We start from the raw sequence: 14,501 nt of genomic DNA, 5'->3' as shown, positions 1-14,501 counted from the left end.
CCAGGTGGGCTGGTGGGCTGCTTGCCGGTGCTGCACAGGCATGAGGGGGCTCCTGAGGGGATTTGGAGGGGATGCCCTTGCATTGATAAGCCCACCCTGTGCCTTCATGGAACACTGATGGAGCACCCACTAAGTGCAAGGACTCGATGCCAGGCACGGATTCCAGGCAGTGGAGTGTGATCTGTGAAAAGAGTGCACTTTGTTGAGCTGCCCTGGTGATCATTTGTGACCGCCCTTCCTTAAGTATTAAAAGAAAGGAATTTGTATTGTGGGACAATTCCTCAATTTGGGAGCTCTTTCTAAGTTAAATGGTAAGTTCTTCAAACTCTGAGATAGCTCCTGTTTTGATCTCATCTAATTTTTTTTATTATTATTTTGAATGCACTGACTTAGTTAAGCAGGGCACAGGTTCATGGTAAGATTCCTAAATTCAAACTTATGGAACTGTGAAGCAAGTGAATTGTACATCAGGTGCCTTATTCTGACCAGATGCAATGGTGCAGCCTCTTCAAACTGACATACAGGCTCTGTCAGCTGTTGTGAAGATTCTAGCAAAAGAAGGATGAGGAAGGCAACTAATCACCAGCGTTTCCAAGAATGGAATCTCAAGTGCTCAGTGCTGATTGATGGGCCACAGTGTACCAGGGCCCTGCAAGGAGTTTTCATGCTATTTCTTGGAATCCTTGGCCCTGAAAAAGGAATATTTAGATTTGAGAAAGGGAAGATCTCAGCGGGGAAGGTCTGGCAGCAGGAAGGTGCTGTTAAAAAACTAACATGCTCAGTCCTATAGGCCAATATGGCTTGTGAAAATAGGCCAAGAGAATCCTTAACAAAATATTAACAAATATGTACATTTAGCAATGTGTAAGAAGAAGTATAAACCATGACAATGTGGGGTTTATTCCATGAATAATGCAAGGATGGTTCAATATTTGGAAATCAATCAATGCAATCGATCGTAAGAAAAGGCTAAAGAAGAAAAATCATATGATCATACACATTTTTGATAAATTCAACAGCTACCTATGATAAGAACTCTCAGAAAATAGGCATACAGGGGCACTTCTTTGGCTTGATAAAGAACATCTGTAAAAAAAACTACCACTGACTTCATAATTAATGTTGAGACACTGGACACTTTTCCCCTGAGATGAGGAACAAGTCAAGGATGTCCATTCTCACCACTGTTATCCAACATGGAAGTTCTTGCCAGTGTGATACAGGAAGAAAAGGAAACAAAATGTACACAGTAAGGAGGAAATGAAACTGTCCCCATTTGCAGATGATATGATTATCTACATAGAAAATTTCATGTCATCTGTAAAGCAACTCCTAAAACTAATAAGAGACTTCAGCAAGGCTGCAGGATACGAGATAAATGTACACAAATTAACTGTATTTCTATCAATTAGCAGTGAACATGTGGACACAAATTAAAAATGCAGTACCATTTAGAGTTGCTCTAAAAATGAAGTATTTCAGTGTAAATCTAATGAAACTCATGTGGACAGTTTGTATGCTGAAAACCACACAATGCTGATGGAAGAAATGGAAGAAAGTCTAAATGAATGGAAAAACATACCATGTTCATGGATGGAAGACTCAACATAGTATGGATATTGGGTCCCCTCAGATTGATATGGAGGTTTAACACAGTACGTATCAAAATCCCAGCAAAATATTTGTACATATAGATAATTCTAAAGTTCATGTGTAAATGTAAAGGAACTAGAATAACTAAAAGAGTTTTGAAAAAGAAGAATCCAATGAGAGGAGTTGTCTGTCTGATTGCAAGATTTATTACAGAGCCACTGTCATGAAGGCTATGTAGTATCAATGGAGGAGTAGATACATAGATCAATGAAACAGAACAGAGAACCAACCCAGGGGTAGATGCCTGCAAACATGCGCAGGAGATTTTTCAACAAAGGTGCAAATTCAGTGGACGAAAGGTAGCCTTTCAATAAATGGTGCTGGAACAAAAGGACATTCATAGCCACCCCCTCCCTCCCCCCAAATCCTCACCCTATACACCTTATACAAAATCACTACAAAATGGGTCACAGAATTAAATATAAAATGTAATAAAACTATAAAACCTGTAGGGAAAAAAGGAGAAAGCCTTCAAGTTGTGGGGCTAGGCAAAGAGTTCTCAGATTTAACACCAAAACCACAATACATAAAAGGGAAAATGGATAAATCAGATCTCATCAAAATTTTAGAATTCATTCTGTGGAAGACTCTTTTAAGAAGATGAAAGGGCAGGCTGCAGAGTGGGAGAGAATATCTGCACACTGAGAATCTGACAAAGGACTAGTATAGACGATACTCGGAGACCTCTCAAAATGCTCAGTAAGAAAAATGGAACAGTCTAATTAGAAACAGGCAAAAGTCATGGCAGGGCAATTCACAAACAGAATATTTAGATGGTAAAATGCACAAGGAAAGATGCTCAGCATCTTTAGCCATTAGAGAAATGCAATTAAAACCATTATCTATCTACTAACATGGCTAAAAAAAGAAATATAGACACCAAATGCTGCCAGGAATATGGAGAAACTGGAGCCCTCCTGTACTTCTGGTGGGAAGGTAAAATGTTACAGCCGCTCCGGAAAGCACTTTGGCAGTTTCTTATGAAATTAAACCTGAGCTGCCATACTGTTGAGCATTTCACTCTGGGGCGTGTATGCCAGAGAAATGAAGAATTTTGTTTGCACAAAAACCTATATACGAATGTTCAGAGCAGCTTTGTTTCTAAATAAAGTCTCAAACTGGAAACAACCCACGTGCCCTTCAGCAAGTGAGTGGCTAAACACACCGTGGCATGTACACATCACGGAATAAAAATGAGGGGATGACTGGTGCACCCAACATCCCGCAGGAACCTCCAGAGAATTTTGCTGAGCAAAAAAAAGCCAACTTCAAAGGTCACACACGATATGATGATTCCATGGCATTCTTGAAGTGGCAGCATGATAGAAACGAAGAACACAGTACTGGTTGTCAGGAGTTAGGGAGAAGCTGGGGTGTGGAAGGGAAGAGGACGTGGCTATAACAGGGCAACCCCAGGGGCCCTCGGGGTGCTGGGGTGCTTTCTGTCTTGAGTGCATCCCTGCCAGTATCCTCTTACACCATTATACTGTGGTTTTTGTAAGATGCTTCCACTTGGGGAGCTGGGTAGGGATGCACAAGATTTCTCTGTATTGCATCTTTTTCAGCACTTGTGGATCTACAATTAACTCAAATTAAAAAGTTTCACTAAAAGAAAAATAGTATTCTCTACTTTTCTGTCAAAAGTTATCACCTAATTGGGGTGTGTGTGTGTGTAAAACCTCTTTAGTCACCATGTATTTGGATTTAATGGCAGTCCTGGGTGATGTGGAAATGGGCAAATGGGTAAAAAATTTATGAAATTTGCTATGTTGTGATTCTGCCACACTTTTTAGAATGCAAATACAGCAGCAAGTGAAGGTGCGGTGTTGCTAATGTTATGAGATCCGTTACCGGTGACAGTAATGAATGACCCGGTGCATAATTATTGGATAAGAAGAGCCGTCCAGATCCTTCCATAAATCAGGGCAGCTCTGAAAATAGCACAGCCTTTTTGGGGACAGCCCCACTTTCCTGCCCTGCACATAGGGTGGCTTCAAGGCCATGCTCCGAGGAAACCACAAGAACAGTTGGCCTCTTGTTTCTAGAGCAGTGAGACAACAGCCTCAAGTTTGTGAAGGCGGAATGTTCATTTGTGTCTTTGCTGTTTTCACTTCATTTGGTCTTTATGATAAAAGAACTGGAGAGAGAGAGAGGGAGAGAGAGAGAGAGAGAGAGAGTGTGTGTGTGTGCGCGCGCGCAGGCACCCACACATATACGCTCTATAAATGCTTGTTGAATGAAGTTAGGTGATGTAATGGGAAACTCTATGCCAAATTTGGCTGTGAGCTTCAGATAGCCCATAAACTAGATGCATTACTTGTGTTTTTCATCCTTTTATGTCTAGCTAGAAGGTGCTGGAACACACTAGCTCCAGACCTTTCGGTAACCCAGGGTTTGCATTAAGTGACCCAGCCAGTCTACACCATCTCAGTCTGCCCTCAGGATCCCCATGATGACCCTGCAAGGCAGGTTTTGTTACTCTTATTTTACAAACAGGGAAACTGAAGCTCAGAGAGGTTAAGTGGTTTGCCCAAGTTCACACAGCTGACTAGTGAGGGAGCTGAGATTTGATCCCAGATTTCATGGACTCCAGGGTTCAGTCACGTTCTTTACCCTGTTCACTGTGCCATCTACATCTTTTGTAAAATCTACTTCTCATTCCCTTGATGAAGTTACACATTGACCTTCTGGGAGAAACAAAATCAAATTTAAGCAACACAAACTTGAACATGAAGCTGAGAAGGACCCAACTGCTGTGATGTCAGGTCAGCACGTTGTGGATCTAGACCTGATTGAAGTCACAAGTCCTTCCAGCACCCACAGTTTTAGGTAAAATTTGTCATCTCAGTGAGAGGTTGTTTTGCAGCAAAGAATTCATAAAATGTCATAAAGGGATGAACACGTATTTGTGACACAGATACAGTTACTCAATCTATTTAATAATTAAAAATAAATATGCCACCAATTCCAAGGAAGCCTCTCCTGACAGCTCTGGTGAAATTCAAGTGGGAACTAATGAATGGCCACATTGAGAGAGTTAGGCTTAACATAACTCGGAGTCTGGGTAAGAAGGATTGCCCACCGTGTGCGTGTGTATGTATCTGTTGAGGTATAATTTATGTACCATAGCACGCACCCATTTTAAACATATAATTCAATTTCTAGTAAACTTACTGTGTGTGCAATGATCACTGTAGTTGACTTAGAGCATTTCCCTTGTGCTGTTTACAGTTAACTCCATTCCTACCCCCAGCCTCAAGCATCCCCTAATTCGACTTTCGTCTCCATAGATTCGCCTGCTCTGGGCATTTCCGATAAATAGAATTAGACTTCTTTGCCTGGGTTTCTTCACTTAGCATGATGCTCTTGAGGCTTGCCTATGTTGTTCTTCATTCTTTTTCACTTCTGAGTAGCATTCCTTTTTTTGGACATACCGCAGTTGGTTTATCCATTCATCTGTTAATGGGCATTTGGTCTGTTGCTACTTTGTGGCTCATACAAATGATGCTGCCATGAACATTGTTTCTGTTTCTCTCCCTGCTCCATGTACTCTGCAGCCACAGACATAAATGCTTCGGGGAGTGGGGAGGTCAGAGAAGCCTCCTGGTTTTTTTTGTTTGGTGACAGTGCACAGGCCAGATATCCCAGATTCCACCTCTGGGTTTGGATTTGCTCCTTCCCTTTGCTCTGGAGAGAAGAGCTGACTGCACATAAGCCATTGTTTATTTGTTCATTTTTCATCTGATACACATTTATTGAGTGTCAACGGTGTCTCGCCAGGGTGCTGCATCTTGGCGAGATAATGACGAGAACAAAGGTTTCCGTTCAAAGATGCCACGAGGGGGGAACATGGTGACTCATTAGAGGAAGGGCTCCTAGCTGGCCTGGGTGTGGCTCCTGTGGCTGGAGGGAGTGTGGCCTGGTGGGGGAGGGGAAGGGCTGGCAAGTGGTCCTGCAAAGACTGCCCCCGCCCTCCCTCCCACCGCAAAGCCTTCTCCCACTGTGCATGGCTGGCGTGGCCCTCGGGGTTCTCTGGGATCATGGGCGTCCTCCCAGTGGGGCAGTTTTAGGGAAGGTCACCCTCATGGAATGTCTTACGACAAAGGGCATCATTTCAGATGAGGGAGGCAGTGCAGGGTCCACACGCACAGGATGGAGCTTTTGGTTTTGCAGTGCTGTCTGCCCTCCTGCCTGGGTGGGTCGAGCCCATCATCCTCACGCAGGTCAAGGATGGCCTGGGGAGGGAGCTGGGATTTTGGAGATGGGGCGGGGCGAGGCCACCCCTGCTTCTCTTCCCTCAAGCCCACCTTCGGGTGAAGCACCGCTTAGCTCCCACGTGCTCCCGTACGAACACCTAAATAACACAGTTCACCTTCAACGGGTCTCATAACCACCCTCCCAGCTTGACTGTACCCGTGATCAAAAGCAAATGTTCTCCTGTGGTTCCAATTTTCCGAAATGTTGCAAAAAGCCATCTTAGGCCAGAGTGAAGGAGTTACCCCCGGAACGGCCAATGGGCATGTTGGGCACGCAGCCACTATTTTACAAAACCAACCTTTCTAGGTAAGAGTCACTGACCAGGCAGGGTGATGTCCCACACATGGCAGTGAACCTCCAGAAACCACGAGGCCAGCCTGTGACAGAGCTTCAGCCTCTGGACTGCCTGGAGACCGTGTTCTCGCCCTTAGCAGGGAGGACGTTGTGATGGAGGGGAAAGGATGCACCCAGGGGTCCAGTTTCCTCCCTCCTCCCACCCCCCTCTGTTTTGTAAAGAGAAAATTCAGGACTGTACCCAGATGCAGAAAAAACCTGTGCTTCCTGCCGAGGGACACGGTGGCTTTCAGGATGCAAGGATTCTTTAGGGAGCCAATTATGCAAGACAAGAGTAAGCATGTTTATTTTTATGACACTGCATTTCAAAATCCCAGAAAACGTTGACGGAATGGCCCCATTAGGCGCCGGCCCAGGCGCTGTGGCGTCACGCAGTGGGGGCTTCGGGGGGCACTGGCGGGCCCTTGCTGAAAGGCCAGCACTGGGCTAATCTCCTGCCCGGCGCTGCCCCCAGGTCCCTCGGAGCCCCCGGCCCCAGCTTCCTCCTGCCCTCAGCATTTTCAGGCCAGGTGGATCCTCTTCACAGAAACCTGGTGCTCCTGGAAACCTCGGCCCCAGTTCACGTGGCTGGAGTCTGTTTCTTAGGTTCTTGTCCCCGGGGCCTCACAGTGAGGGTGGGGGGGGGTCAGGGCTGTGGTTTTGTTGCGCCAGCCACGGGGTGGCCACCTGAGGATGTGCTGCCCCAGGGCTGCGGCCGAGGAAGGGTTTCTCCCCAAACCTTCATTCAGCAGGCACAGATGGCCTGCCCCTGGTGCTGTGCTGAGCTGGGCACGGAGAGGGGGGGACCCTCTCCAGCCCTTCAGGAACTTTTCATCAGAGCAGGAGCAGAGATGCAAAGGGAACCGCAGGAGCCCAGGGGAAGAAGCAGGTGGCTCTACCTGGAGCGGTTGGGAAGACTTCCTGGAGGAGGTGGCACTTGGCCCCCATCTGAGAGGAGGGGAAGGAAGGTGCATGCAGGCAGACAGAGCAGGGCGGCTACTGTTTATCTAGAGCTCACAGTGCAGCGCCTCACAGGCGGGGCCTGGAGCACCTGAGGGCAGTGACTTTCTGAGGATGCACCTCCCCCCCAGGAGGAGCCAGGAGTGGGCGGAGCCAGATGGCCAACCAGCAGCTCCGAGTCCGGGTGGAAATTTCAAGGAGGGAAGGGAGACTTTGGGGAAGTTGGTTCCTCCTCAGATGATGCCCTGCTTTCTTTGTCCACATGTGGGTCCAAACCTGTGTGCAGAAGAGCTGAAGGCACCCCCTTAAAGCCACGTAGGGAGAGAGCTGGTGTGTGTGTCTGTGTGTGAGTGTCTGTATCTGTTGGGTGTGTGTCTGTGTGTGTGTCTGAGTCTGTGTGTTGGAGGGGTGTGTGGGTGTAGGAGTGTGCAGGGGTGTGTATGTGGAGATGTGTGTGTGTGTGTCTGTGGAGGCATGTATGTATGTGTATCTAGGTCTGTGTGTTGGGGTGTGTGTATCTGTGTGTGTCTGGGTCTGTGTGTTGGGGGTGTGTGGGTGTAGGAGTTGTGCAGGGGTGTGTGTGTGTATGTGTGTGTGTTGTGTGGGGGAGTGGGTGCAGGGCAGCAGTGGACTTGAAAATCACCAGTCAATAAGTCTTTGCCCTTTTTACCCATCAGCTATCAAGCAGTAAAAACCTTAATTAACAAAATCTCTCAACGTCTCTTCAAGGTCAGGAAACATCATTAGCCTTATTTCACACATGGGTAAACTGAGGCAGAGCAAGGGTTAAGCAGTGTTTCTAAGGTCATGCCAAGCCAGCAAAGAAAGTTGCCCAGACTCTCAGGCAGCCAGCTCTCCGGGCCCAGTCCTGGGAGGGGTCACCAGGGGCAGCATGGCTACATCCTTCCCTTCTTCCGCATGTGATGGTTGTCCTGGAGCCAGGAGCCCCCACCTGGGAGATGGGGGTGGCATCCAGGGCTGATGTCCACAGCAGCTCCACGGGATGATGGGGAGGGTGGACCTCACACCAGCCCCCTCCATAATCTCCTTCAGCCTCTCTTGTCATTCTAAGACTCCTCTTGTGTAAGAATTCCAGAGTCCTACTGAGTCACAGACAGTTTGAGTTAATGTCAGTGGCCACAGGGAATATTTGGATTTCACAGGAGAGACCCAGACTCAGTCAACAGGAGGGACTCAGACTCAGCTGACGGGAGGGACTCAGACTCAGCCAACAGGAGGGACTCAGACTCAGCTGACGGGAGGGACTCAGACTCAGCCAACAGGAGGGACTCAGACTCAGCTGACGGGAGGGACTCAGACTCAGCCAACAGGAGGGACTCAGACTCAGCTAATGGGAGGGACTCAGACTCAGCCAACAGGAGCAACTTAGACTCAGCCAACAAGACAGAATGACTCAGCCAATAGGAGGGATCAAACTCAGCCAATAGGAGTGACTTAGACTTAGCCAACAGGAGGATCCAGACTCAGCCAACATTCCCTTTTTAACTGAAGGTGAAATTCACATAACAGCATTAACCATTTTAAAGTGTACATTTCAGTGGCGTCGAGTACATACACAGGGTTGTGCAGCCATCACCACTAACTAGTCCCAAACTATTTTCATCTTCCGAAGGGAAAGTTGGTAGCCATTAGCCGTCACTCCCTTCCCCCTTCCTCATGCTCTGGCAACTCCCAGTCTGCTGTCAGTCTCGGTGGATTCTGGATAGTGCACATAAATGGGGTCACATAACATGTGACCTTGGGTGCCTGGCTTCTTTCACTCAGCATCATGTTTTTGCGGTTCGTCCACGGGGCAGCAGCAGCCACGGCTCCGTTCCTTTTTACAGCTGGATAGTGTCCCGTTGTGTGGATGGACCTCGTTTTGTTTCCATTTCATCCATTGATGGAGGTTTGCGTTGCTTTACCTTCAGCTCACTGTGAATCGTTCTGCTGTGAACGTGGCTGGAGAGTGTCTGTTTCGGTTCCTGCTTCTGATTCTTTGGGGTGTGTGCCTAGATGTCAACACTTCTCGAAAACGAGTTCTACCCGCAGCTGACGGGGCTGGGGGCAGCTGCAGTGCTTGTGTGGTCCTGGACCGTTCCCGTGGTCCCTCCGAGCTTCCTCTTGGGACGGATGGGGCTGTCACCGATGTGGGGCTGGGAGGATGGCGACTGTGTGGAAAGCACAGCCCAGCACCTGGCTGCCCAGCGGCAGGGCTGACCTCCCCCCCCCGCCCCCGTCACAGAGCAGCCAGGCCTCCACTTTGCCTGTGTGCCCGGTGCTGGCGCGCTGGGCACGGAGCAGCTGCTTCGTCTTTACTCCTAACACATCCCCGGGGAAGAGGCTCGGGGGAGATGCTGCACTTTCATAAGCTCCGCACTAAAGAGGGATTATGAGCCATTTTGGGAGTGGATTAAAGCAATTGCCCCTGGGAGGAATCTTACTCTTGGTGACTTTCGCTTTTCCCTCTCCCTGGACCTCCGAGCTGAGCCCTGTGGTCTGTTGAAAACCACCTGAGCTGACATTTATCCTATTAGCGAGATGCCAGCCAGGAGCCCGCAGTCACGTGGGGCCTCCGTGACCCGGGCACGGGCTGTGAACTTGGAGCATCCCTGGGGATGGCCTGGCCCATCCAGCCTGCTGCCTTTCTCTGAGAGCTGCATCTTGCTGCTGCAGAAGTGAGACGTCCACTCTGCTGCTGGCACCCGGGACACTGCCACCCCTCTGCACCAGCGCCCGTGTGACCACGAAGCGACCAGATGGAGGTCTCACTGCCTGGCCTCATCCATCTGCGGGTTCCTAGCTCAAGGACCCACTGGGTGACATGTTCAGGGGAGCCTGTGAGAGCAGGAGCCGGCCCAGATTATCTGGAACGAGGTTTTCCAGAATGTTCTTTGCCTTCTCCCTTTTGGAAGAGAGGAAAAAGCAAATGGCAACCCGTTAGGTCGATCTGGGGGTTTCAGGTCTGGGAAGACATCTTTTGATGTCCCGGCCTGTAGACCGTTTGAGAAAGCGCCCTGAGTTGTATTCATCCTTCTCCCTCTGTGGTGATGGTGGTCCTAGTAACACTTGCCGGTGTCCTGGAGCTTGCGTCACACTTCCCAGGCACTGGGTCCCTTGTCATTCACAGTCATGAGGAGGGTTGGGTGGTTTTGCTCTTTTTACACTGGAAGAAACTGAGGTCCAAAGCATAATAATGGGGAGTGTCGGCACCAGGATGACCGTGTTCATAAAAGCAGCAACAGCCAGCCCCTGCTACGAGGAGCATGTGATGTGTCACACAGCATGAGGACGTCAGCTTTCTTCATCCGCACGCCCACTGGGGCATCGGAACGCGGGCCTGCCCGTCTAACAGGGTAACGGTGTGGGGCCGGGGGCTTGGGTTGCGCCCGGCTTTCCCGAGCTCAGCCCAGGAGGTGGAGGAGCCGGACCTGTCCCTGGTCCAGCAGTCCTTCTCCGCATGCCCTCCTGATTCTGTGCTCACGTCATGTCCCCATTCATCAAAGGATGCTGGCATGATGACATGGAAACCTCGTTAGCCGTGCTTCTAATCTAAAAGATATTGGCCCATTATTTTTCCTGCTTTTGTAGATCCAGAGACTGAACAAAATTGAATCCCTGGGTAACCAGAAAATGTAATTAATGGGAACACAGAGCTGCACAGGGAAGCTGGTTACAGCCTGCTTTCACTGTGATGGTCTAACCGGGGACCCACAGCGCAGACCGCCCACCGCGCAAGGAGAGGCTTTTGGAAACGCGCGCCGTTCCTCCCTGTTTGGTGGAGTCCTCGCAGAAACCCTCACCCGCCCCCCGGTCTCTGTGGTTTGAAACTCTCTGAGCCGCTAGCACATCATGTTATGGTGTGTACATTTAAGCAAAGCACCGGGTGTCTCCTGGGTGTGGACCGTTATAGGGGGTGGTCATGGAGCCCGTGGCCGCATGGGGCGGAGGGAGCGGTCGGGGGGCATGTGGACCTTCCATGGCTGCACCTTTTGGCTGCCAAGGGTTGTTGGGCCCTGAATCACTGTGACACGAGAGCTCCAGGCAAGTTGAATAAAAGTGAAACAGCCAAACTGCCAGGAGCCCCAGGGCCACACACAGTCGGATGTCTCAGTCTTGGGGCCACTACAGGGATGGAAGACTGTTTCTGCATGAGCTCTGCCCACGTGACTTTGGGGTACCGTATGTTTCTGTTTGGGATCTTGCATTTTGCTTCCAATGACGGGAAACGTCTAAGCTTGGGAGCCTAGGAGCAGAAGTCTGGCAGAAATGCCTCAGACAGCCCTAAAGCAGCCAATTCTGGGGACCAGGGTAGAGGCGCTTCCATTGCAAACGCCAGCTTTCTCCAAGTCATCTCCAGGGGTGGGGCAGGTCTGCCTGGTGCACTGCTGGGTCCCCAGTGATGTGTGTCCCAGTGGGTGATGGGGGAGGACTGTGGCCCCCAAGCAGGTCCTGGGCTGTGACTCTAATGTGATGCTTTGCCCTGAAAATGTCACCTGACAGCAAAGGGAACTTTGCAGAGGTCATTAAGCTCAGTAATCAGTCGATCCTAAAGCAGAGAGATTATCCTGGATTATCCAGGTGGCTCCAGAGTGCTGTCATATGGCCTGAAACACAGACAGAAAGGTGGAGAGATGTGGCAGGTGAGGGCAGGGAGAAAAGGAGGAGAAAAGGATGTAACATGGTGTGAAGATGGAGAGGATGTCCCCACTCATCAAGGAAGCAGGGACCTGAGTCCTGCAACCATGGGGACTGGATTCTGCTGACCACCTGCGTGAGCTCAGAAGGGGTTCCTTCCCTGGGGTCTCTGGAAGGAGGCACAACTCAGCAGTGCTTTGATGTGAGCTTTGTGCAGCCCTGAGCAGAGGGCCAGCTGCACCACTCTGGTGTCTGACCCACAGAACTCTGGCAAATGGGTGGTGTTTTAAGGTGCTAAGTTTGTGGTGCCTTGTTATGCAGTGTAGGTGACTGATACACATGACTTAGGTAATGAGGCACTCTTAATGCCCAGTTTTCTTTCTCTCTCTCTCCCCTCCTCTCTGTCTTCCCCTCAACTCCCCCTCTTCCTTTGTCTCCTTCTCCCTCTTAAGGCTTTATCTGAATTACTGGTTCAGGGAAGACTCCAATCCAGGGCCAGGAGCAGAGAATTTGGGATCTGCTTGGACTGCATCCAACCGTGTTGCCCCCACGTAGGGCTGCCAGATAAAATATATGATGCCTGTTATGTTTGAATTTCAGACAAACAACAAATACATTTTTGGTAGCGTACATCCTGAGTTTCGTATAGGACATCCTTATACTAAAAAGAGCTGCTGGTTTTCGGAAATGCAGAGGAGCTGGGCAGCCTGCGTTTTCACGTGCTCAGTCTGGCTGCCCTGGTCCCAGAGACTGCTGAGGCCGGCTCGCAGCGCCGGCCAGGGAGTGGTTGGGAGAGGCCCTGGAGAGAGGCTTCAGTGAGAGCCTTCGGGCTTTGGGAGCTCAGATCTAGGTCCGGGGGCGGCACACCACAGTCTGAGGGCCAGATCCCACCGTTGCCTGATTAGACAAATTGAGTTTTATTGGCACATGGCCACACCCACGCGCGCGCTTGTTGTCTGTGGCTGCATTTGTGCCACAAAGGATGGAGCTGAGTGGCTGTGCCAGGACCCCTGCCAGCCCCAAAGCCTTTCCAGAAACAGCCTGCTGATCCCTGCGGTGGGTTCAGAGGCCAGGGAGAAAGCAGAGGTGCCGGGAGTGGAGTGAAGGACTGAAGGCAGACAGGAGGGGGGACTTCTTCCGGGAGGGCCGCTGGCCAGGCCTGCGGGCACAGTGGGCAGAAGCTGCTGGCCGCCGGTCCTGGGCCCCTCCCGGTGCGGCGAGGCGCTTGCTTGCGGGATGGGGGCGTCGTCAGCAGGCTGCACCCTCTCCTCCCTCCCCGTCTCCGTGTTTCGGGGTCTCTGGCAGAAAGTTCTGTGCAAACAAAAGCGCTCTTTCACCTGCCTGTGCCTGTTTCTGTCTCGACGCCTAATTCTGCTCTTCCTTCTTGACAGCCAGCGTCTTCAAACACAGGCGGCACGGGGCAGGAACCGCGTCGCCACGCGGCGGCGGGGCCGTCTTCCGGGGCGCCGGCTCCAGCACGCTCCTGCCGGCCGGAGAGCGCTCGCCCCTCCCCGTGAGGCCCGGGTGTCAGTGGCAGGACCTGGGGGAGGGGACAGCCCCAGGACCACTCCCACTTCCCACACAGCTGCGGCATTTGGGGGTCCTCAGTGCCAAACCCTCAGGCTCGGTCCTTGGCTAGCAGGACCCCCAGAGCTCACAGTTATGGTTTATTACAGGGAGAGGATTCAGATTAAAGTCAGCCACGGGCAGAGATGCCAGGGCAGAGCCCAGGAGGGAGCCCAGCGTGGACTTCCAGCTGCCCCCTCCCCGTGGAGTCAGGACACCCTTTCCGGGGACAGTGCGACAGCACAGGTGGAGTGCCGCCCCCCAGGAAGCTCACCAAGTCTCGGTGTCCGGAGGTCTCCCTGGGGCTCCATCACTCCACCTGGTTGTCCGCCCACGTGGCCAGCCTCACCCTCCAGCCCCTTGGGAGGTGAAGCAGACACCGAGGCCTCCCCTCGTCCCCGCCAATCACATTGTTAGATATTGTGGTGTCCAAGCCCTTCCCCCCAGGAAAACAGACACTCTCATCAGGCAGAACAGCCCAGAGCCGGGCAACGTCTCCCAGTGCCGCGGGCAAAGGCTAGACCTCTCTGGGCAAGGTCAAATCCTTCACGGCGCACCGTGCCTCACACCAGGGTCCGAGGGTCTCCCAGAACCCCCGTGGCTGGTGGTGAAGGCCAAGCCAGTTAAACGCTGCCCCGAAGGTCTTATGGGCAGAAGGGCAGGGAGAGATGCAGCGCGGCTTCTCCTTTGACCGGCAGAGCGCCCTGGGTGCGCAGGGAGGTTGCTGCCGGGAGCAGCACCAAAGCCGCCTCGCTTCCCGCGGGGACTCGGACACCTGCGGCGGGGAGGACGCCGGGGTCCTTGCCCGGGGGCAGCCCCGCCGGCCGCTCGCTGCTCGTCCTCGCCTGCGGCTTCTGGACCTTCGGCGTCCTTCGGGAGGGGCCCGCGCCGGCTTGCCCTCGCGCCGCGGGCATCAGCGGGCCCGCGTGTTCGTGCGTTGGCCTCCGCGTTTCGTTCTCGGCGCCTGCGCGTTAGTCATGCGCCTCCGACTTCCTCATCTCCTGTGCACTTGCTCGTGGTGGTTTTTTTTTTCCCCCTTCTTTTTTTTTTTAACCAGTTCCAAAAAAAGCTGATTTGTGTGAAGGGAGTGAAAA

General features: G+C 51.4%; 1 protein-coding gene and 1 long non-coding RNA gene across 2 annotated transcripts in view; one reads left to right on the top strand and one right to left on the bottom strand.

Annotated features, from left to right (window-relative positions):
- Positions 1 to 14,501, top strand: part of AJAP1 (adherens junctions associated protein 1) — a 103,042-nt gene that overhangs the window by 8,734 nt on the left and 79,807 nt on the right. The gene's annotated exons all lie outside the window — the stretch shown is intronic.
- LOC140701000 (uncharacterized) lies at positions 12,740 to 13,856 on the bottom strand. Its single transcript, XR_012079775.1, has 2 exons — positions 13,682 to 13,856; positions 12,740 to 13,152 (listed from the first exon to the last, which is right to left on the bottom strand). It is a non-coding gene; the product is annotated as an uncharacterized lncRNA (long non-coding RNA).

The sequence above is a fragment of the Vicugna pacos genome, chromosome 13 (assembly GCF_048564905.1).
Source record: "Vicugna pacos chromosome 13, VicPac4, whole genome shotgun sequence".
Taxonomy (NCBI): domain Eukaryota; kingdom Metazoa; phylum Chordata; class Mammalia; order Artiodactyla; family Camelidae; genus Vicugna; species Vicugna pacos.
The sequence above is the reverse complement of the archived record's forward strand: the minus strand, read 5'-3'. Positions and strand labels throughout refer to the sequence as shown.